The following is a 23,180-nucleotide window of genomic DNA, read 5'->3' as shown; positions in this document are numbered from 1 at the left end:
TGAGCTGGACTAATGCAATGGAAAGCAGGCCTGGGAAGGCTTTAACTGTGGCTGCATTTTTAAACTCCTGGTGTAGTTGGAATGAATATTCCTGGCCAACTTCTTCCACACTTGCACAGCTTTAGTAAAAACCAGTAGCATGCATATATAATTTGACATTCACTTCTCAGCTGGTTTTAACTTCTAATTTCCTTCTTTGTAACGGCTGTTTCACAACATTTGGCTTGCAGGGCATGGGGGTGGAGTACATCTAATGCTGATAACTAGGAGTTAAGTAGTCTGAGGTTTGAAATAAAAGTGATTAAGGCTTTCTTTTATAAGTGAGAGACCTGGTGCAAGAGCCTTACAGTAGAGAGTGAAAGAGAAATTGCTACCACAGACTTGATGAGGTGCTAATCTTGTAAAGCCAAAATAGAGTTTTGAGAGTGTAAAAATAAAACCTTGTTATGTAATTTGCATAATTGCATCTAGCAAAAGTTAATACTTTTTTAATCTACTGCAATCTGAAAATTGTCACTAGCATTTAAAAATCTAGTAAAGAGCAAGCATCTAGCTTGCCTGTCTTTGCTGCGATTTTTGAATGACACCTTCAGCTGCTAGGTAAATTTGTCTTTCAGATGTGCAATAATGGCTTGATATTTTCTAATGCTTTCTTTAAGTTATCTGGTATGTTGTGTTTTCTTCTGGCATTTGTGAATTCTTATGGCTGGAAGTTCAGACGTTATTTCAGTAATATCCTTGTTTAAATAGAGTAACGGAACAAGTAATGAACAAACGCGTTCTTTGCAGGCGAGTGCGGTGTGTTTGACGCGGTGGAATAGCAACCGTCTCGTACTGAAGCTGCTTTCCTAACTGGGGCTATGAAGCATTCAGAAAGCTAAATCAATATGGAAAACTAGATGGCTCTGAGGCACTTAAACTCCTGGTTTGTCTGCTTCTTTCACCTGCTACCTAGGTATAGATGTTCAGGGCCAAAGCTGTTGGCAAGTGTGAGGAAAACCACGTCTGCTCTGAATAGAGGTACTTGGTGCCCTAGATCAAATCTGAATCCCTGGAAAGTTTTACACCAGTTGGGCTGCCAAAGTCGCTTGTGGCATTAGGCCAGATGAGGGTGTCGAGGCTTGAGTGGTGCCACCTTGCTGAAGCGAGGTCTGTAGACCTCATTAGGTAGCCATGGTGCAAATTGGGAGTGTGTGTGTGAGACCAGCGTGCTGCTTGTTGGGACTGGTCTGCCTTTCTCTGACCTGGGTGGAGACCTCCTCTGATGAGGCTGGGTCATTCCCTTCTTCACTGGTCGGCTTCTGCCGGTCACACTTTGAAGGTACCAGCTGGGTCACTTGGGACAGGGTGTCCAGCTTGAGTCCTAAGTGAACCTCAAGGTAGGGATCCTCAGAAGCTGGAGCCACAAAGACAAATAGGCACTGCACTTAACTTGCGTAGAGCCTAACCTAAATGCTGTGTAACTAATGCAATACTCTGCCTGGCTGAAGTTGTTCTGTGAAGTTTTTGGACCTTGCACTTAAGGTGGCGGCCTTTACCAAACAAATAAGGGTTTTCTTCTTTGTTTTCTTTTAATTGGCTCTATTACCATATGATCTGATCCGTATGATTTGACATCACTGATGGGCAGATGTTCTGTTTTCAGCCTACCCCTCCTTGTTTAGGTATAAATGTCATTTATTCTTTGTATGCTGTCTTATCTGTGAATTTTATTACCATGAAGTCGTGTGCCTCAGATACTTGAAAGTGCTCCACAACATTTTGCAATTAAAGCAACAATTCAAATTAGTGTCACATAGAGCATCCAAACTAAATTAGAAATGTATGTTTGGTACAAATGAAACTAATAATAGGCATATGGGAAGCCACATGATTGGGAATATCATTCTCTTCTGAGTGTTTTTGCCTATTCAGTTGGAAAGGTAATGATGGAAGATGATGCTGGGGTGGGTATTGGAGTTAGGTAAGTGCTGCTCATGTGTTTTCTCACTGTTCCCACTAGGTCACACAGCAGTTTTCATGCTTTGTATGCAGGACTTTCATCAAAGCCAGTGGGGTCAGAAAAGAGGGCCGTGAGGGCCATGGGATCTTGCTTGTGGTAGCCATCAGATGTCTTGTAGGGAAGTGCTGTGGTACCTCGTAAGCTTTGTGTGGTGAGATAGCAAATTCCTACTCCTTAATTACAAGCATTACCGTGTGGTGTGGAGGGCAAAATGAGAACTAATTGCAGTCCTGAGATTTGAATCGCTTATCTGTTGAAATATGCACATTTCAACAAAACCATTCTTAAGCTTGAGTTGCCTTCATTTAGTAGTTTAAGGTGTTAAATCTGTCTTTAGTGTTAAACCTGGAGTAAATGATAAATGATCATTTATCTTTTGAAGAATACTGCAATCCTACGTAGCAGTGCTTAGGGGAGGTACAGTCTAAGCTTTTAGCTCTTTACATTTATAACTTATCCATGAAAAAGCAGTGTACTATTGCATAGTAACGCTTGTGGCGCCTTTTGTCTGCCTTGATAGTCTGTGAGCATTCAGAGAGTTGCATGGAATTCCTGGGATAAACTGGGAATAAAAATCACTTGTGCTTTTATTTGCCTTTTGTTAAAGGCAGACATGTTACTTGATAGGAAGAAGCCTGAGATGTTCTACATGCTTAGCCTAATGTTGTAAAATATGGCTCATGTCAAACCTCCCTTAAAAATTAAAACTGCAGCAGGCAGGTGATAGAACTTGAATAAGAATCACGGGGATTCAGTCTCGGAGGAGGCCAGCGCAACTGGAAAACATGACCCTAATCATTAAACTGGAGGAGCTAAGGAAGATGTAAAAAGTGAAATGGACTCCTTAATCCCTACTTAGCCTGTTGCTTGCCGTGATATCTTGGTTGATTATCCTATAACGGTCATATGCTGGAGGAGTGGCGCTTCCTTAGGCTGTGTGTTTTGGGGAAACTCTCAGTTGTTGGGGAGTTTTTGGCTTGGCTCTGAAAGCGTTTGCGAGCTCTCTCGTTGTCAAATTGTGTGTTTGCGTTGATATTCTGAGTAGGATTTTATCTCTTAGGTTTCATGAGAAGCCATTTGAGCTTCAATGAATAAAAGCGTTTATACAGGTAAGCGGTGCTGTGGCGATTGCCATCGGCAGTATGGTGAGCTGTGATAACAAAGACCCTCAGCTTTCCAAAGGGCTGCTCCTGCCGTCCTGGTGGTGCTAATCCTGCCTTCAGCTCCTTCAGAAACAGCTGATGGGTTAAAAGGATACCTCGGGCTGTGCCCTGTATTCATCTTTTATGGCAAGCTTATTTAATAACCTGTTGTATGCAAATAAACTTCATAAAACTAGGTAAAAAGATGACTCTTAACCACTTCCTCCACCTGCAGAAATGTGGTGGATTAAGGCTTGCATATTTGTTAAATGTTATATGCAAGTGTTGTGCAGCTAATAGCACAAGCGAGGAAATGGCATTTAAAACATTCTCCTTGGTGCAAGAGCCTTTTGAGATGGAGCGCAGCAAAGCGAACCATCAGGGGTGATGTGGATCTGACAACGGAGATCCCTGTGTAGCAAGGACAGGGTATGGAAAGCCTGCTCCAAGCTCACCTGTCTCTTTTTTCGTTGAGAAACTCAGTGTGGTGCCAGTCTTGCAGAACATAATTTAGCTTTTTTTAAATGCTTTTGTAGGAACTTAATTGTTTAATCCTTCTTCAGACTTGCCTTGCTTTGCTGTGCACTCAGTGTGCCAAAGGTAGGGTCTACAGTGTAGGCCTAAATTGAGGTGGGGTATGGGGAATGAGAGGGGACAGAATGAACTTGATGTCTTTTTGACATGGTTTGGTTTTGTTGTTCTGTAGCATGTCACCTGCATGTCTGAACCTCATGTAAATGAAAAAATACCCAGTTTTGTAGTAACCTTCTCTTTCAGGAAGGAGGCTCTGGTCTCGGTTCCTGTAGAGCAAAATCTTACATGCAAGTTCTCCCTGTGTTTTCTTTTTGGCTTTATAGTTCACGCACTAGCTTTGAAAGTGCTTTGTCAGGAGTAGAGCACAGAATAATAAAGGTTATCTGAGAACATTCATTTCAGGAGTAATTTATTTTGGCGGTGGCTTTATTAAATCCTATTGAATTTTACATGCTGGGGGATAAATCTCTTTACAAGGAATCGAAAATGGAAGAAAGAAGATCTTATGAAAGACCTTTTTTTTTTTTCCCCCCCCAAAAAACAGATACTTGCGTTGCACTCGTGGCTTCAGTATGCCGGGGTGAAAATCTGATCTCTATAAAGAAGTGAGCCATGTTTCAGCCCCCCACATACTACTAGGGTGCTGGCCGAATTTCAAGACAATTTTTTTTTGGCCAAGCTGTTGTCTTAGACTCTAGTGAGTTTTACTGCTCAGAATCTCCGTGTGATAATGTTTCACTCTTTCTTACGTTTCTGTGCAAATTTGCAAGCTCAGTTTGGAATGTCAGTGTTTCAGCAGACACTAGTCAGGTTTGGGTTTTTTGTTGTTGGTTGGTTGTCCGGTTTTTGTTTTGTTAATGATGGATGCTTAAAGTGAGCTTGTTATCCTCAGAGGAGTTTGTCCAATGATGATTTTGACACAGTGTTTCTCTCCTGTGCTTTTGATCTGCTTTTCAAGAAAAATGCTCTGTGCACTTTCTATGTTTTACATCAATAATAAATAGCATTAAGAAATCTCGTAGCATGACTGGTCAGTAGCTGTAGCTATGAACAGGCCTAGTGATCGAGGCTGGCATTTCTAGTGTTCTCACAGTATCTCCTTGAACGTGACTAAAATCAGCCTTTACTTGTTGAAGCATAGCTATGTTCTTACAGGAGTAACTTCTCCAAGAGTCACCTAATGGAGAAACCTTGCTGTGTTCTGCAGTATAATTTGAATGTACAGTATTCTTTACAGCTTATTTGAGAGCTACTGTAAGCTGGGGTTTGTTGGCAATTATGAACTTGGGCTGTGTTTTTTGGTGTTGTCCCTCAAGACCACTTAAAGTTGGATGATGCACTATGTTATACTGAGGCTGTTCCAGCAAGAAATACTTGGTACCACGGACCCATAGACACTTAAGATGCTTACTGGAGTCTCATTTTTTCTTTCATGTGGGAATGACGTGAATATTGAAGCACTGATTTATCATGCAAAGGGTTGGAAACTAAAGATGCTGTGGCCACTCTCCAGCACGTGAGAAGTGGCACAGCTCTGTGGTTCGCTTGAATAAGTGATTCCCATCATCAGTTCAGTACTTGATGTGCCTGATGGAAAAGAAGCACTACCATTGGCAGAGTTAACTTACCATTTCCAGTTGGTGAAGGTTTTGTAAATCTTAGCCGAGAAAGACCATAGTATGCTTGAAAAGTGTGTGTGTGTGTGTGTATATATATATTTTTTTCCAAGTATGAGAACTTTTCCTTCAAAGAGGGCACTGCAATTTCTTTCAGTCTCTGTTCCTTGAAGGTGTTTCAACACACTCTGTTCACTGTGACATGTCCTAAGGGATAGACATCAGTTGATGTCTGAAAAACTGGTCTCTCCTTAGGTGACTAATTTAATATGTCTAAATCGTAGGTTGTTTCTTAAATATGTCAGCTTAAGAGGAGATGGAATAAGATATTTTAGAGGAATTTCTAGCTTATTGTGAATACAGTGCTGGTTCTTTCAGACTTTTGTTTGATTGTGGAACTTCTGACCCTTTCCATGCACAAAGAAGCCTATTTATCTCTAAAGTAGATAAAGCATTTGCATGGTAATGTGAAAATAACTCATGCATATAATGGCATGTCAAGGATCTGGTGAGGGCTATCACTGAAGAAAGGAAAATAAGACTTATCACTGTGTGTCAGAAAGCTAATATATTGTCTGGACTTGTGTTCTGTGCTGCAGGGTGTTTCCTCAGATTAAATAAACTGCTCAGTTGCATTTTAAAATGATGAAAACTTAATTTTGTTTTCTTAGTAAATTCATGACAATTTGGTTTATTTCAGATGTTCCATATTAAAAGTAACTGAAAATAGTCCCCCAAGCCCCCTAGGGATGCAGTAAGTAGTGTTCATGTTGGACAAGACCTTTTTTTAAATAAGCCTTTGTTCTCTAGTTTGAAGGGAGGCGGGGGGGAATCTCTGATACACTTCAAAGGACATCATATATCGTGCCATCTGGCTACAAGGCCTACAAGTGCTTGCTTAGTAAAGAATAACTTGACTAAGTTCTGTAAGTGTCCTTCATTTTAAGAAATGAGTGGTGTAGTTTGGCATGTGGTTCCCCTAGCTGTAGTATAAAATGAGTTTTAGAATTATGGCCCTTATTTTTGCTTGCCTAATAAAAGCAGGAGGTGATCTAGCTCACAGACTTTGAGGGAACCTGCGGACGAGCACACAAGACGTTCACATTGAGCAGAACATACTTAGATATCTGGATCCTTTGTCCTTGCTCTTGAACTTCACCAGTGTGACTTTCAAGGGCCACAGCTGGCAGAGATTACAAGCTTAGTCCCATCTCTATCCTTTGCCTTCTGGCCAGGATGAGTTAAGATGCAGGAAATGGTGAGCTGGCTGGAAGTCTTTTTGTCTGGCTGCCATCTATCACCACTTTGCTGTATGCAATAAATCCAGTTTTTCTGTAAACTGGAATGCTTTCCTCCGCTGTGCTGCTCTACTTAAGTGTATCTTTTCCATCTTTTACCCCTTTTTTAACCTCTTTCTCCTCCAGCTGTTGAGTTATAGTTTAGCCTCATTTCTACCTTTATCACTTAACTGACAAAAAGTAAGATAAAACCTGAGGAATGTCCCATGGAGGGGAAAAAAAAAGCTTTACTTCCCTTCCTTGCATAACACAAATGGCCTCATCCAAGACTGTGATGGAAGCTGTTAGTTCTGAAAGTGAATGGACTAAACTAGTCTATAGGTCACCATACTGAATTTTAGCCTTGAAATCAGCCCTGTAATTTCTGAAGGTGCTCCCTCTGGCTGCTTGTCCATTTTGGGGAGCATCTTCTTAGTTTCAGATGTTCTCAATATGCATGTCAGATTGGCATAATGAGAAAGAACCACTAACATCTGTTTACAAAAGGTTGCGTCCCATCTAAACATGACCCCTTTTGAGGAAGGGTATGCTTCTGGCGTCCTCATTAAGGTAGAACATCCCTTGTTTTCAGACAGTCTAGTTCTTTATGCATTTATGTTCAGCACTTCTCAACTGCTCTATCACGAGGTGTTGGTTGTGAATGACTTCAGTACCATGTCTGTGCACTGAACTGCTGGCGTGTCCAGTTGTCATCTTGCACTCAGCAACTATTGACTCCTTAAAGTCTGGCTGTTTGGTCAGTACATGGGAATGCAAAATCAGTTGAAAGCTAGTTTCTGAAGGAGACTCTGTGACACTTAATGGTTAAGTCTTCAATGATTGATTTTTATAAATATTTATATATTTTAAGCTTAATTCTTAAACTTTTCTCTATCAAATAAGACCAAAACTTGAATTTTAATTCCTGGAACTTTGAGATGCTTTTACTGGTGTTGTGTAGATCAAGTTCTCCACAGGCTTTCTTGCTTTTAGCAAGAATTCTATTCTCTGTCTGTTCTCAGTGATGTTTCTTTGTAAAGCTGTGGTAGTGCTGTAATGTGTTCACATCTTCATCTCCTGTCAAAATAGGATGTATGAACGACTGAAATAATTTCTATTTTATAAAAAGGCTACTCTTAAAAAGGTTAAATGTGTATGCTCTGTAGGACAAATGTTGATGATAACTTCTTGGCAGCAAATACCTGGATATAGCATTAGTACATGTACAGAGCACTGGTATAGCTGACACTCTCATAAAGTCAAAGCAGACTAGTAGTTCCGTGTGCAGAAACAACACCTGCAAGCTGATCTGTTCCTCTGTAGGAATTAAACTTTCTGAGGGGAATTCAACTTGCTGATGGTGCTGTAGGAATGCCTGGTGGTGTGCGAGCTGAGACGTGAACTCTGAGCTTGCTTGCAGCTCTCGGTGGTTGTAAAAGAGCACAAGGAAGCGACTGACAGCATTTTTGAATGCTGCTCAAGATTTTGCATTCTGGGGCCTAATTTCTGAGCTCTGTCTTAAGTGTAAGGAACTAAGAAAGATGTATGGACTTGTGGGACACTTAACTGGCTGTTAAAACCCTTAAAACCTGGAAAAATGTGTGTGATACTAAAGCATCCTCTCGTAAGTCAGCTTATGTTTAAAAACTCCTTCCTTTTAAAGTGATTGGCAATAATACAGAGCTCTAATTCAGGGAATTAAGCTAAATCAAATTCCATTGCTGTAATAATATAGTGGAGTCCAGGTAAAAATAGCTCTTCCTGTGTAAATAGTGGCTTTGTTAGCAGCTTTAAACCTCTTGGGTAAGTCGATGGGACTTGTTCTAAGTTCCTAAATAAGTTTTGAAATGGCATTTAAACTCAAACTCTTTAGGCATATTTTAAAATTGTAGCTCCAACAAGACAGATACTGATGTATGTGTAGCTGTCTGTGTGGTCTAAGGTTGTCAGGCTGGCAGCACACTCGGATTCGGGGCTGAGGAGACACTAGGTTGGCTAAATACAGCTCTTGGACTACTATTATATTTTTGGATGTTGTTATCTCGTATCACAGACGTTTGAATTGCTCTATTTCACGCCATAGCACAATTATAATACTTATTAGGATGCAGATTACCCAGGACTGCACTTGCTGGCGGTCTTTGTTTTCCACTGTACTTTCTAGCAGAACAGTATGCAACTGGTGTATAGACGTACAGGTCAAACAAAGTGGGAGTTGTAAGGGCCCTAAAAGATAGTGGATGCTGTGATGATATTACAAGAGCAGAAACTAATGAATGAAGTTGCACAAGGGACTTGGGCACAGGAAAGAGTGAGCGTGAAAAGGAAAAGCAATGCTAGGCAAAGAAACTTTCTATGCAAGTAGTAGTTGTGATGCAGCATTGCTATCATGAGTCTCTTTTCTGCTGCAGTGTGAGCGTCATTAATATTAAACATTTCATTATAGAGATCATGGGACCCCTTGTAAAAAGAATCTGCCCAAGCCAAACAAAATTCTGTGCAGCAGCTCTTAGGTAGATCTTTTTTATCTCCTGGAAACTGGAAGCAATCTCTTTTCTCTCATGTTTAGGACATGAATGCAGCTTCTATAGGGCAACAATCATAAAAATTGTTTCTGCTGACTTAGGAGCCCTAGTGAACTATACAACTTCTAAGGTAACCTACCTTTGCTCTTCCTTGCTTTTTCTTCCCAAGTCCTTTGTGTAAAACTGTTTTTCAGTGTCTTGAGTGACTAAATCAACTTGCCTTTATGCGCGGAAGCACAATACTGCAGAGTTCTCAATTGTTTTCTGTGCAGGAATTAAAGTTGGCATTTTTCTAATGAGAGCAGCAATAGCCCTTTGAAAAGCATGGGATGGATTTTTCTTTTTTTTGCTTACACAAGGAGCTGCTTGTTCCAGGAAAATCATCAGAAACGGCTATGTTTTATTTGCTGCCCTGTTTGCTGCTGCATGCAGTGTCACACTGGAAATACTGCATCGTATCCTCATGGTTTTTCAGCTTGCACAATATTTAAGTTTTTCGTTTTCTGTATCAGTGTTTCAGTTGCTTGAAATATGTTCATGCTGTTAGAATTATAAAATGGGTATTTCAGTTTGAAGATGTTGAAGAAAGAGGCTAGGGAAACTAAATAATTTGTGTGTCAATGCCTGTGCTTCAATGGAGAAGACCCTGTCATAACTGAAGAATGGCTTCAGCTTATGCTTGGTTTCATGTCCTCTGTGTACAAAATTGCCTCTGTTGCTATCTCCCTTCCAGGTAAAGCACAGGCAGTAATTTAACTTCCTCGTTATTCTCCATCCTTGGGTTTGAAATGGCAAAACCTCAACTTGCATCTATAACTTAAAGTTCATATCAACCTGTGTGAGCATTTTCTTCCTTCCTAAATTCATTAATTCATTTTTGTCTTTTCTTGTTGAATTTCCTGTAATATAGTGTGAGAAAGCCAAGAAAACTGTCTGCTGGAAACATTTGTTTCAATGATTTTTATTAGTGCTACTGTGCCCTGCCTAGAATTAATTTCATGAAAAGGCTTTATAGGAAAACCTATGTCATGCCACTTGGCAGGGTGGACACAAGACTTGATTGTAATGGATATCAATCATTTTTAATTTGTTTGCTGTACATTAAGAAGCAGCTTTGTATAAAATTTTTGAACTTGCCAGTCTGTTCTGTAACAGATGTAAAAGACCATCTCTGTGCTGGTCTCTTCCATAAGAAGTAGAGCTCATAGGAAGGTCTATCCTGTGATACATCTTTCCTCGGAGCAAGACAAGGGACACTTCACATGTGCTGAAATCATTCCAGGGGCTCCCATCCTATCTGTTCTTTGCTTCTAGCTAGTAGCTCGTCTCTGAGTCTGACATAATGTACCTGTAGATTGCTTACAAAATGTTTGGAAAAGCCTGTCCTCCTCATGGAAGCACGAGTGCAGGAGCTGAGCATCTGCAAAGAGAAGTAGCTGTTGAGTGACCTCCATCTCCTTCCTCCCCTGGGCTCCTCTCACTGGAGCCGTGCAGAACATGAGACTACAGGGTGGCTCTTGGGCTAGAAGGTTAGTTAAGGGATCGCTTTGTTCACGATACCAAATCGCAGCAAACTCTTCCAGACCGCTTAGCGGGAATCCTCTCCCCCCAAGCAGTAGTCTGAGAGAGAGAGGTTGAATTTGTGTTGAAGGAAGACATGGTGCTGTCTCCCATCTGATCCCAGAGTCACAGCTCTCAGAGCTCTGGCTTTGTAGTTAAATAATCACTTTACAGTGCTCCTTCCACTTGTCTGGCATTACTCGATGAACAAGCACCATGCTTGCAATGTTATTTAATCCCAGCTTTTTTACTTTTGTTCATGACTACATTAGCAGTGTGTATGGAAATCCCTGCTTCCATACTGTTCTCGCACCTCCCAGGTTTTGAATAAGATAAATAAAACTTCAAGCAAATTACCTTGATTTTTTTTTCTGTGAGAGTTTCTTCCTATTGAAATTGAGTGTAATCTGTATTTGAAGACAAAAGTTCTTAATGACAGGAATAGAAATAATGATGTCATTTTTTTTCAATTTTACCTTTTGAATGTCTTTCTTTGTTCACTCAGGTTGAGAAGCAGTTTTCAAGCTTTTTAGCTTTAGCTGCTGGGCTAGGAATAAAAGTTCTCTTCTTTAAATAATGTGTGAAATATTGCAGTGAATTTATCTGTCACAGATGAAGATGCTGCGTTTGTCTCTGTAATCTGTAAATTGGTTTATGGATTGGAAGTCCTTTAAAAAGTGTCACAAATACAGCTGATGAGCCTGAGTGCAAAGTTTTGCTTTTAGATTTGAGTTAGCTGAAAGATGTTTTCAAAATAGAAGAAAAATAAAGACTGCAAACAGCCAGGCGGTTCAGTATTGGCTGCCCATCTGGAGCAGCTTAACTGTTGCAGTACCATCAGAGGTGGAGAATAAATTGTATATGAAGAAATTTGTAGCAGATGAACTGGATTCAAATGGTTATACACAAGTAAGTTGGGCTAAACTCTGACTATGGTATAAGTGTGATCCTAACTATGGTATAAGTGTGAGCTTTGCAGACATCTGCCCTTGCATGTATGCAGCAATCATTTGCAACATTATTCTGTTTTCAAATCAAAGGAACTTTTTGATTGGCTTGACTAACGAGTAATGCTGTTACAAAGTCCTGTACTGGAGGATTATGCACATGTCTTTAAAGACTGTGGAAGAGTAGTATGCTGGTCTTGGAGACTTCTGCCATGCTGTCAACCATATCCTTGAATAAAGACGTAATTCTGAGCAGACCGAGGGTTCAAGCAATCAAAGCACTTTCCACTTTCCTGCTAAATATGAAAAGTCACTTAGTGCACTAATACAAAATTGCATATTATTTCCAACTTTGTTTTTGGAGGAGGCTTGGAAAGCTCTCTTGACAGAGTGTCTAATATAGTGGGGGACATCTTGGTCTCTGCATGGTGTTCCTAGGCTCTCTTCCAACAGGAAGAATTGAGCAGCTAATGACATCAAGGCACAAAAAGTTAATGACTGCTTTAATCAAATTCATTAAACTTGAAAATAAACTTCTAGCGTGTACCATCCTCACTCATCTGAAATGAAATGTCATGTAAATGCAAGTCTTATTAACATCCTACTATCCTAACTAAGTTTTTAATGAAAGCCTATCTTGCTCATTCTGTACTCAGGCTTGCTGTGAGGTGTTGGGAAGATGGCATTACTGGCCAAGTTATACTCAGCATTGCATATTGCTAAAAGGCCCCACTTTTCTTATCGACAGCTAGCTGCAGTGCTTGGGAGGTCTTGTATGAGTGTGCCTCTAGTCTAGCTTTCCTCTAGTGGAAAGAGACGGAAGAGAGAAGAAGCACGCCGCTTCTTCCCCAGTACTCCAAGCGCTGGCCAGGACCCTCTGTGGCAGTCTAAGGTTTTGGGGATCTGCCTTTACATGGGAAATAAATTCTTTACCAGTAGAAGCAGCCAGTGTTTGATGCATCTCTGGCTGACTGAACCCCTGAATGTTCAAGATAAGAGAACTTTCTGTTCTGGGCTTGACTTTGGGGTGGGCTGGAGGTGTGCCTGTTGATGGATACTCATCGCTATTCCTGCGCTGTCCAGCAAGCCTAAAAAGGAGGCTGCAGCATTCTACATAAAAATGGTGTTGTTTTCCTATTATGCAAATGGCAAACATTGCAAATTATACAGGTCAGTGAAATTATTCTGATCTGCCTCTTAACACTTTGTTCTTTATTTGGTGCTGTGTGCTGTTATTTATATTCATAATGCTTAAAAAGTCCTACTTCTGTATGGCTCTGTTTTCAAAAATGCTTAAAACATTGTGAGAATACATGTCCTCTACTCTAGTTCACAGCAATTCTGTTTCTGCTGTGCACCTTATGTCACAGTGAGACTGGATTGCAATGCACACTTTTAATATACCCTACAGAGACTTGGAGTTTTTAGAGCTGAAGATTTTCAAGTTTGTGCAGTCTGAACCTTGAAAATACTTATGGCAAGAAGTTTGATACGTAGGCAGCAATTTAACAGCGCTTGTGCTGTGAAGAGCACCCCATAAATACATGTCAGGATAGCTTATTACATTCTGCTTTTCAAAATAAATTAAGAAGTAAATTGTGTATGATACCAGCCAGCAAGACCTGACTTGAGAAATAAAGGCAAATGACTGCCTCTTTATTATTTGGCTTTGTGAAAAGTCAATGTATTTATCTAATAGGTAATGTTCTGCTTGGGTGCAGCCATTGGTGAAGGAAGCTGACTAATACCTGAACGAAATCTTTGCTCCAGTCTTCTGAAGGGCTTGATTGATTACCTTTTCCTAGTCATTTATTTGATTAATAATAAATAATGCCTTCTGCTAATTTAAACTAATTGTGTTTTTGGCAATATGTGCATATTGGGATGGAGAGATCTACAGGTCCTTACTCCCTAATCAGCCTACCTTGGGATGAGAGCTGGTGTTCTGTCCAAATGCAGAAAAACCCAGACTTCTGAAAATATTAACCTGGTTTATAGTGGCAGCAGGTATTTAAAATCCATATAGAAAGCTAAACTTCTGTTTGTGATAAGTCTGAGTGCTATGACACCCTTCTATTAAAGTCAGTGTAGAACCAGACTGAGATGGGAACACGCAGTACTGAAATTACCTGATCATTGATCGAGTTCTCAGGAGCTGCATAGGCTGTACGCTGCTTAGGGATCTCGGAGCAAGGCAACAACAAAATCAAAGAACTGAGCAAAGACTGTAGTGTGAAACTGCATTTTTGGTGGCTGTGCATAATTGTGCACCTGGATTCAATATTTCAAAAAGCTTGGCTGACTTTTTTGATGTTTTCACAAGGGTATATTTGTTCACTTTTCTGGAAACTGGAGTGCTGGCATGAAGGGTTAGCTTTACCCAGTTATAGGAGGAGGAAGTGGATCTCTTAATTTCGGTGTGATGGCACTAGTTCAGGATTGGAGAGGTGGAGTCCGTTTCTTCCTCTCCAAGCAAGATTTGAAGGCATCTCTCATGATATCCCTTCCATCATAGGATCCCACCACTCCTTGTCACCATCTAGGGTGGTCTTTTGATCCTGCAGTGAGCTGGCCTAAAAGTAACTTCATAAAGAAAATGTGGCTTTTCTGTGAGCCAGGTCCCCGTGCTGAGGTGAGGCTGAAAGGGAACACTGAGCGTGAAGAGGAGGAGAAATGGGTCTGTCGCCTCGGGATCAGATTAATTGTAATGTTGACTTGGCCGTTGGCATGCTCCAGTGAGAAGGTTTTTGGGTGTTTTGGGCTAGAGAGCTTTCAGTCCGAGGTACTCCAGTGCTGCAAGGACTGTTTTAGAATTGCGGGTGACCGAGCCGCCCCGCTGTTGGAGCGCTCATTGCTGCCGTTCTCTGCACTGCCCGGGAAGGCGGTTTTGAGGCCAAGGCACCGTGGTTCCCAAGAGTACCATATGATCAAACGATAGCTGTTTTGGCAGCATGTAAGAAATACAAGTTGGAAAACTTAGAAGTGGCCGTTTGTTCTCAGAGTAGCATTGTTTCTTGAGTGGGGGTCAGTGGGGTGTAGTGTATCTGAGAGCTTTACGTGATGTAAAAATAGGCGGCTGAAATATTATGGTTTGCTTGTATATATGGGGAAAGAGGTTTATCATAACTTTTCTTTCCAGACTTAAAATATTTTAACTCTTTGTTTAGAAATATGTACTTTTACAAGGGTGGTGGGGCTTTTTTTGTTCATTTTTGCATGCTCCATATTTTCTCTCTGCCCTAAAGGGGTTGCATAGGATTTTCTTTGTTTCAGTGATCTTTGCCTGTAAAAGAAGGTTGGAAGATGTATTGCACTAAAATTTTTAACCCAAGCAAGCAATATTTTGTTGCAAATGACATTGCAGCACTAATGCAGAAGAGTTTAGAAATGGAAGTGAAATTTAACATGGAAATAGTTCTGATTATTGATAGGCATCAAGGGTTATTTAAGTGAAAAGACTTTAATTGGATGGGCTGATTAGTCTGATTATACACAGAGCTGATGCCGTATTTGTACGTTTTCATTTTTGAGGGAGAAGGAGCCAGGGAGCTGACCAGGCTGCCAGAAGAGCAGTACCAGGCGTAGTAGGGCAGGAGGCTGGGCTGGTTGTCTGGTGCATACAGGTGACGCGCAGGAATTCGGTACTGCTAAATTCAAAAGTGAATTGAAGCAAGGTGTCCTCAATGGTTAAAATAGCTTAATAGGTGGCTAATAGCTATGAAAATGTAAATTATTATTTCTCAGTCTCCAAATTCAATGGATAAGGATTCTTTTCTTGAGTTTGGACTGGCAAATGTTTTTCATTACAGACTACTTGTTGACTGTTAGCTCTTAAAACAGTCTGTTTTCTTTGCCTTTTTTAATGAAGAATAAAAGATTAGAGGCAAAATAATAGATTTCATACAATTGGTAGTTTTAAGTGTTAAATGAGATGTCTTTATGACATTCTCCAAAGTTACAGACATGTGAAATAGAAATTTCTCTCATGGCAATTGGTTTTTTGCACACACGCTTTTCTTAACTACTGCCTCTGCACTCAGTTTAATGGTGCTGTAGATACCTTCCTTTGGCAGGCCTAGCCTGAATTTCCTTATGAAAGGATTGGCGCGGGAGGGAACTCACTGAAGTGTAAAAATAAGTCTCCAGTAAGTGGAGAGCAGAACAAGAAATCAGTGGAAAAGCAAGCAAGCAAACACCACGAAAGAGAAAAGAAAGACTAATTGGAGCAGAAAGAAGAAAACAAATACAGAAAACTATAGCACCAGTGCTGCACTTTTGCAAGGGAGAGAGACTCCCATTTGTTTCTGCCAAAGCTGCATGTAAACAGACCAAAAATCCCAACCCTTCCCTGATTAGAAAGAAATATTGATACACAGGCTAGACTCTCCAGTCTCTAATGGAAACTCAGCCTTAGTTCTGTTTATCCTTCAACTGTGTTTGTAGTTGTAATGTCACTGGAGGGCAAATTAATACTGTTTAGACCAAATGTGTGTTATGTTGCACTTGTATCTCCTGCTGGAAATGCTTTTTTCTTTTTTCCTTTTCCTTCCCTCCTCCCCTTTCCTTGTTTGTAGTTGCATGATGAGAGGTGTCCAAAGGCTCGGGAGGTGTGTGTGTGTGCGCGCACTGCAGCTCATCAGTGCACCTACACGTTAGGGAGAAGGGTTTTTACTGGCCATATTCAAATGCTATCATACCATATTCAAACACTAAATATTATTACATGTACAGATAAGGAAGCTAAATGTTATACTCTTGGTTACGTGGTGGAAAGATCTTGAGGATCTTGGATCAGTCAGAGTAATGCTGTTGGGCAGCCTATTATTAAACCTTTTTTTATTGTGAAAATAAAAGGAATGCAAACAGTGGTTTGTTTATCCCTCAGACCTTATTTTGCTACATTGTTGTATCTGTAGAACTTTTCATCTCTTGGAAATGTGTGCTTTATTTTGCTTTTTCTGTTTTGACTTTATCAAATGTCAATATTTGTACTAGCCATAAACAAGGGCAATAAATAGCTCTTTACACATACATCAGTTGGTTATGCAGTGGATTAGATATTATGGTGTGCTGGATGGTGCGAGGTACAAGTCAAATAAAGTTGAGACATTTATTAATATGACTGAATTTTATTGTGTTCTTTGTTCCGAACTGCATGATTGCAGGGGGCACTTGAAGGCTCGGCGGGTGGATTGGGTAAAGAATTTCGTATAAATGCATATTGGAAAAAAAAGGGGGTGTAACCTCGGGGGCCTAATGCAGGGATCGTCTCCTTAGCCTGTGGACTAGACAGGCAGTGACAGCCAGGGCCCTGGTGCCTGTGGGACGTGTGGGCACAGAGGGCTCTGCCCCGCTGGGGAGAGGGCGCTCCTGGCCCTCGCAAAATGGCAGAGTCCGCGGTACTAAATGAGGAAAGGAGAGCAGGATATGAATGATGGGCTTCAAAAAACCCTAATTCCAGCAGGCTTGGGAGGCTGATAGGAGAGTCCCTCGGGAAGGTGCTGTAAGGAAGCTGCTCGGTGCTGCAGAGCGCCCCGTTGACAGTGCTGTGAGCAATGACCCTGATTGCGGAGCAAGAGGGGCACTTTTGGCGGCTAACACTGATGAAATAGTGGCGGCATGTTGGGATAAAATCAGAAAGGTCAAGGTGCAAAAGTTGTTGTTACAACTGGTAAGGGACTTGGGAGGCAGCAGTAAAAAATCCTAAAAATATGCTGGAAATGAGATGGAGAACAGACAAGGCTGGTAGAGGCCGAGCGGCTTGGGACTGAAGGACTTGCTGATTCTCCCTTTCGTCTGCAAAAACCAGTTAACCGTGACTAGTTGCTTCACGCAATTAATTGCCACACAGATGGGAGCAAGGAAATAATAGGTGCAAAAACTTAGGCGAGTCAGACATGACTGATTCCATACGGCCTGATGAAAATTGCTGTCGAGTGCTAAATCTGCAATCTGGTCGCTGTTGGAATTTATTTCTGGGCACTGGCGGAGAGTGGGGGAAATTCAGGAAGAGCAAATAATGTCTCTGTAACATGGAGCAGGGAAAAGAGCTCTGAAAGCTGTAGGCTAACCAGCCTAACTTGCACAGAAAGTTTGTAGGATAAATATTAAAAATCCCAACCAACCAAACAAAAAAACCCTGTTCATGAAAAGCCAATTTTGAAATAACTTCCTCTTCACCTCTTATTGCCCATCTAAGAAGAAAACCCCCAAAGCTAGCCAACTTTGTTTTGTCTAGAATTGAGCATTGGGAGAAGAGCGCTTTCTTCAGCAGAACATGTCTCCCAGTGGGAAAGCTGGAAGCAGTAGGTGCGCCTGGCACAGTGGTGTGCATGGGTGGTTTTGCTACTGTATCTGGCATTTTATAAGCAAGGTAAGGAAATATTATACAGGTGAAACTGCTGTTAAAATCCCCCCAATACCTCTTTTGAACAAACACCTTAAAGAGGGGGGGAAAAGTCACTAGAAAATCACTAGCTAGCAGCAAAACTCAAACTGCTCAATCTGCACAGTGAAGGTATATTGGGATCAATTCTGTGTCCACCCTCTAGTCATTAGTAACACGTATGACCAGAAGATTGCGTGCAGATGACCCTGGTGAGGAGGAAGACGGGCACCCTGAAGGGTAGGAGCAGAGTTCGAAGTGCCCTACCTGACCTGGATTAACAATGCAAAATACACCAAGTGCAGTTTGGACTGAGATGACTGCAAGTAAATACGCTTAGGAAGGAGAAGTCAAATGGTCATATAGGATATGCAAGTAAAAATGGTAAGTGCAAGTAAAAGCAGATCTGTCATGGGATAGTGAATCTTATTCATTTTGAGACCACAGAAGGTGCGACTCTGGCAAAATTACATTTATGGGAACTTAACTTGGTCATATCGGAGATGTATAACTTCCTTAACTTTGGGGTCCCAGCAGAAATGCTATGTCCACTTTGGGGCACTGCAGTTTTAAAACAGTAGGCAGATAAAAGAGGGCTAGAAGAAAGGATGACAGGCAGTTCAGAAAATGTGATCATGAAGGGTGGTTGAAAGAACTGGGTATTGCTGGTCTCTGCTAATTTTCTCTTTCACTAGAATGTGATAAATCTTTCCACGCTTAAAACCTTCTTACAAAGATGAGTTAGTTGTAATGGACAGTAGGTCCAAAAGTAGTGAATTTGCAACAAGAATGGTGTAGGTTACATAGAAAAATGATAATTTGGAATTTTTTAAAGTGTATTTACAGTAGTATCAGACCCTACTGCACAGGAGGGCGTAACAAATGCTATGAGAGCCGCTGTTGGGAATGAGCGGGGTTTGCCGGCCCTTGCTCCGGAGCAGCGGTGTGAGGTGAGCTGGGGAGCCCCCGGGAGATGAAGTGACACTTGCAGCTTTGCCTTTCTCTTTCTCCCCCTCAGTCTCTCAGTTATTGTTGCAGACACATCCCTGGTTTTATTCTACTACTTCGCTTTGCACACTAGTGCTTTAGCAGGAAATGCAAGCAAGCCCGCATACTAACAGCTCACCCTTTTTTAGATGGGTCCTCCAGCTCTGATATTGGCTGAATCCAGTGGCATTTTGCTATGGTTATGTATATGCAGCTCTCCATTGCTAGCAAGGTAGATGGGCAGAAATTGCGATTAGGAGCATCGCGGCTCTGGAGAACTTCATAGTATAAACATCAGTGTTCTGCACTATCCTACAGAAATAACTGGCGTACCGGTAGCCAGGTTAGAAAACTTTTTTGCTTTTATTTTGCTGATGTCTAAGCCCTTAAAAGCCGTTAAAGTTAATTGTATCCAGTTTGACATGTGATAAATTCACTTTTTTTGTCCATTCCCTAGCATTGTCTACAGCTCGTCAGTGGCTGTGTAAAGCAACTATTGAGTCTGAGGTTTATTTGTTTTTTGGAGGGAGGGGGGGTCGTTTTAGACTGTGTCACTCCTAGCAAAGTGCATCTTCTGCTTGGGTTTTTGAGTTGCTGATCGTTGTCTTGCAAACTCCTAAATGGGATGAGCAGGTATGGTCTCCCATGGGCAGCATTGAAAGGAAAGTGCAATTGCTTTGTAATAGCAGCTTGGATGGGCATCAATTTTTGCTGGTGTCTCTAGCTGCTAGGAAATAGGAGCCCCAGTGCAGAACACGAAATGCCGCTGGGTTCCTTAAAGAGTTGGGTTTCTTTCAACCATAGTGAGAGACCTGGGAATGGTCTCACGGGGAATTAATTCTTAGGTCTCTTTATTCACTTGGCTCTTAGTCCTATTTGCAACAGAGTGCAGTTTAATCCTGAAAAAAGCAAAAAGCTTGTGTTAATTCTTACGGCTGGGATTCGTAGCTTTTGACAGTCAGATAAATTCTTCATTTCTGGATTCAGGCTTCTGACTGTTGCAGACAGGCACAGGGGCTGCTCCTGTTCTGCAACTGAGTTAGGCTGATAAGGGCGTGCAGCAAAACTGCACTTCCCCTTTTCCTCTATCAAATTCATTTTTCTCTGTCTGAGGAAGAAATTTTCTAGTCTTAATATGCGTAAGTATATTGCTGTGCATCACTTTGATCTGAGATCAGGAAATGCCATCAGTCGGAGTCTTTTTTTTATGCTGCCCATACATTCTTGATATTTTAAAGCTGTGTAAAATATATGCTATCCACACTCTGAAAGACTTCAAATGTCAGTTGAATGAATGATTTTCTACGTTTATGTGTCAATAAATCCATGCAAAGGTGAACAAAATGGTGCCGATTTTCACAAAAATTTATATTATTAATATAGTAATTATATTTATTTTATAGTGGGACAGGCATGTTGTTCATCTTGTTCCAAAATGGCTACTTTTGTTTTTTCTTAGTAACTTTAACAAAAAGAAGTCCTGTTCCCCAGCGAAGGACTGACCAGGCATCGAGCTCCCTGTATTGACCCATCCATTGAACTCGTAGACCGGCTCTGAGGCTGGAGGGTTAACCCCTGGTTCTTAACAGGTTTTTGAAGCGCCAGGGACTTTGAGAGCGTCGGTGAGTGGGTGTCCCATGGCGACCCCCATGCCTTCCCGTGGCACTGCCTGCCGCTTGGGTCCCCGTGTGCGTCGGTCGGGTGCCGGGGCTGGGGCTCGTGGGGGAGCCGTGCTGCGCTGGGGCAGCTCAGGAGCTTCTGCCCTCGCTCTCGGAGGTGCCCGGAGGCCCCGTGGCGCTCACGCACTGCCGCTGCGCAGCACAAGCCAGATGTCTTGATGCTTTTTGAAGGTAGCTGGCTCTTAGGCACTGCAGTGTGTGGAGAGTGTTTAAAAATATATATATATATATATAGTTTTATCATGCAAGAGTGCTGTTTTTGCAGTGCACATTTTGTGGATATCAAAGGTTTATAGCTGTTCTTTGGTATTAACTGAAATATTTATTTTTAAATGGCTTTGAGCAAATTTAGTAGCTGTCATTGTGAAACCCAAATTCATAATGCTTTGGCTCTTTCGAAGCACTGTACAACTGGATCGTATTGCTAACTTTCTCTTTAGATTAATTTGTAGTTTACTATAGTAATATCTGCTGGCAAAGCATCAGCTTTTTTGTTTTTGTATTTTTCTCCTCTTGTAGTAAGCTTTACTTCTGATGCTAGTTCTGTGGTATCGCCCAGGCAGTTTCTCGGCTCCCCTGCCTCCCTGGCTCGGCTCGGCCCGGCCCGGCCGTACCCTTCAGCGGAGCCTCCATCACCCCCTTTGCCTTGCAGGCTGCTGCACCACCGGTTACGTAGCGTGTACTTAAATGCCTTGGAAAAGCAACTGATGCTTTAGCTATTAAAAAGACCATGTAGTTTAGTGGGTTTGATAAGGATGTGACTTCTGAGTGGCAGATGTGACGAGGACTGAAGCCTGAGGCTGGATTCAGTGCCTCCTTGGCCTACGGTAAAAATGAGGTGGTGTTCGGCAGCCCCGTCCTGGAGCGGCTGCTGCATGCGACAGCTATGAGTCAATTAAATACTAGACACTTCTGCTGAAGCCAGCACTAATGGAGTAGTTGACACTTACTTCTCATTACTGCCTTGGGAAAGGAATGGCTTTCCCTGCGCCGGTGCCTGGGAGCGCTGCAGAGCGAGCCGCAGCCCCGAGCGGCGTGCGAGTGAGGCTCCCCTCTGAGCCAGAAACGCACTTAGCGCCCTCGTCTCTGGGGGCAGCAGCAGCCTTCTGGTACGCGCCGCTACGTTAGGCCAGAGCCTGGAGGTCCTGTACTTAATGTGCAGGCAGCAGGCCACGTTTTAAGAGCAGTATTTACGCAGGAAATGCCTAAGTGCCCCTTAGGGTGGTAGTTTTATGGGAATAGAGCCGTTCGGCAGGACTCGGTTCTCGGCCCGCGCTGAGTGCTTGCGCGGGCCTGCTGCCAGCGCGCCCTGTGGCTCTGGGGAGGGCTCCCGCGCGCCGAGCCGCTGCCGGGGCCGTGCTGTGCGCCAGGCAATTTTGACGCCTCCCCAGGCTAGTTACTGTGCCCCGAAGCGCGCTGCGAGAATATGGGGAGGCTGAGAAAAGTCCGTGGATGCTACACCAGGCACAGTGGCTTCTGCCATGTGCTCAGCCCTGCCGGCATGACATGATTCTCCCCGTCCACGTTATTTACTTGCATGGGGCTCTCTGGCAAGAGTCGGAAAATAGGTGGTGCTTCTACCTGCCTATAAAAAGCCCCAAAGTGTCTCCCTGAGATGTGGGGGAATACTTGAATTTGCTTACGGATTCCCCAGGTTAACATGTGACAACTTCAGAATGAAAGGTTTATTACTGAAATTCAGATAACTTAACTGTAGCATGTTTTAACGCTTTCAGAAGTTCCAGCTGCCATTTCATTGCTCTGCTGGCAGCGCTCAAGGAGGCAGTGAGTTATTGCCCACTGACTTGCCCGCTGACCTGGAGGGGCAGCTAGCAGGAGCTGTGAAGGGAGTGGTGGAGACCTCCAGTTTGTATCTGTTGAAAGGCAGACTAATACTTTTTTGATAAGGCATGATACTTTCCTTGCATTTCTCCCCTCCCTTCCCCCCTCCCCCCCCAAAAAAAAAAAAAGAAAGAAAAAATAAAGAAAGTAGTACCTTGGCTGTGGGTGAGTCCTGGAAAGCTGCACTACTGGACCTTGCTGGCGTGATGGAGTAAAGCTTTGGTAGGCTCTTGTGGCTGCTGCAGCACTTGCATTATGTTTTATACCTCTTAGGAGAAACAATTTCAAGCGTTTTTGTTCTTAGGAGCTCCAGGGAGTTGTATTTATTTGCATTTATAGTTGCTTATTTGTCTTGCATCTGACAATCCACCAAAGGTAACTGAAAGACCTGTTTTTTTGTAAATGAGAATAATCCTTATGGAAATAGTTGCTTTTTTTGAGGACTTGAAGGGGTTATTTCTCCCCTTAAGCTGGTATGGATATGTGCCTTCCTGTTCGAGTGAGCCTTGTCCTGCTGCTGGTTGGTTAGCACCACTGCCACAATCTGGATTCGTCTGGCATGTAATTAACACGCTAAAATTAAATACACACGTACTGTTTTGACTCGGCCCAAGATAGTGTTGAGTCTTTGAGTTTGTTGTGCTGTGGGCCAATAGGACTTTCCTGCCTGGGTGCTGTTTTCCC

At 42.2% G+C, this 23,180-nt stretch overlaps 1 protein-coding gene across 1 annotated transcript in view; it reads left to right on the top strand.

The window, feature by feature from the left end:
* Positions 1–23,180, top strand: part of KCNIP1 (potassium voltage-gated channel interacting protein 1) — a 452,168-nt gene that overhangs the window by 6,171 nt on the left and 422,817 nt on the right. The gene's annotated exons all lie outside the window — the stretch shown is intronic.

Source organism: Dromaius novaehollandiae, chromosome 15, assembly GCF_036370855.1.
Source record: "Dromaius novaehollandiae isolate bDroNov1 chromosome 15, bDroNov1.hap1, whole genome shotgun sequence".
Lineage (NCBI taxonomy): Eukaryota > Metazoa > Chordata > Aves > Casuariiformes > Dromaiidae > Dromaius > Dromaius novaehollandiae.
Note: the sequence above shows the minus strand (reverse complement) of the source record. Positions and strands in the feature narration are given on the sequence as shown.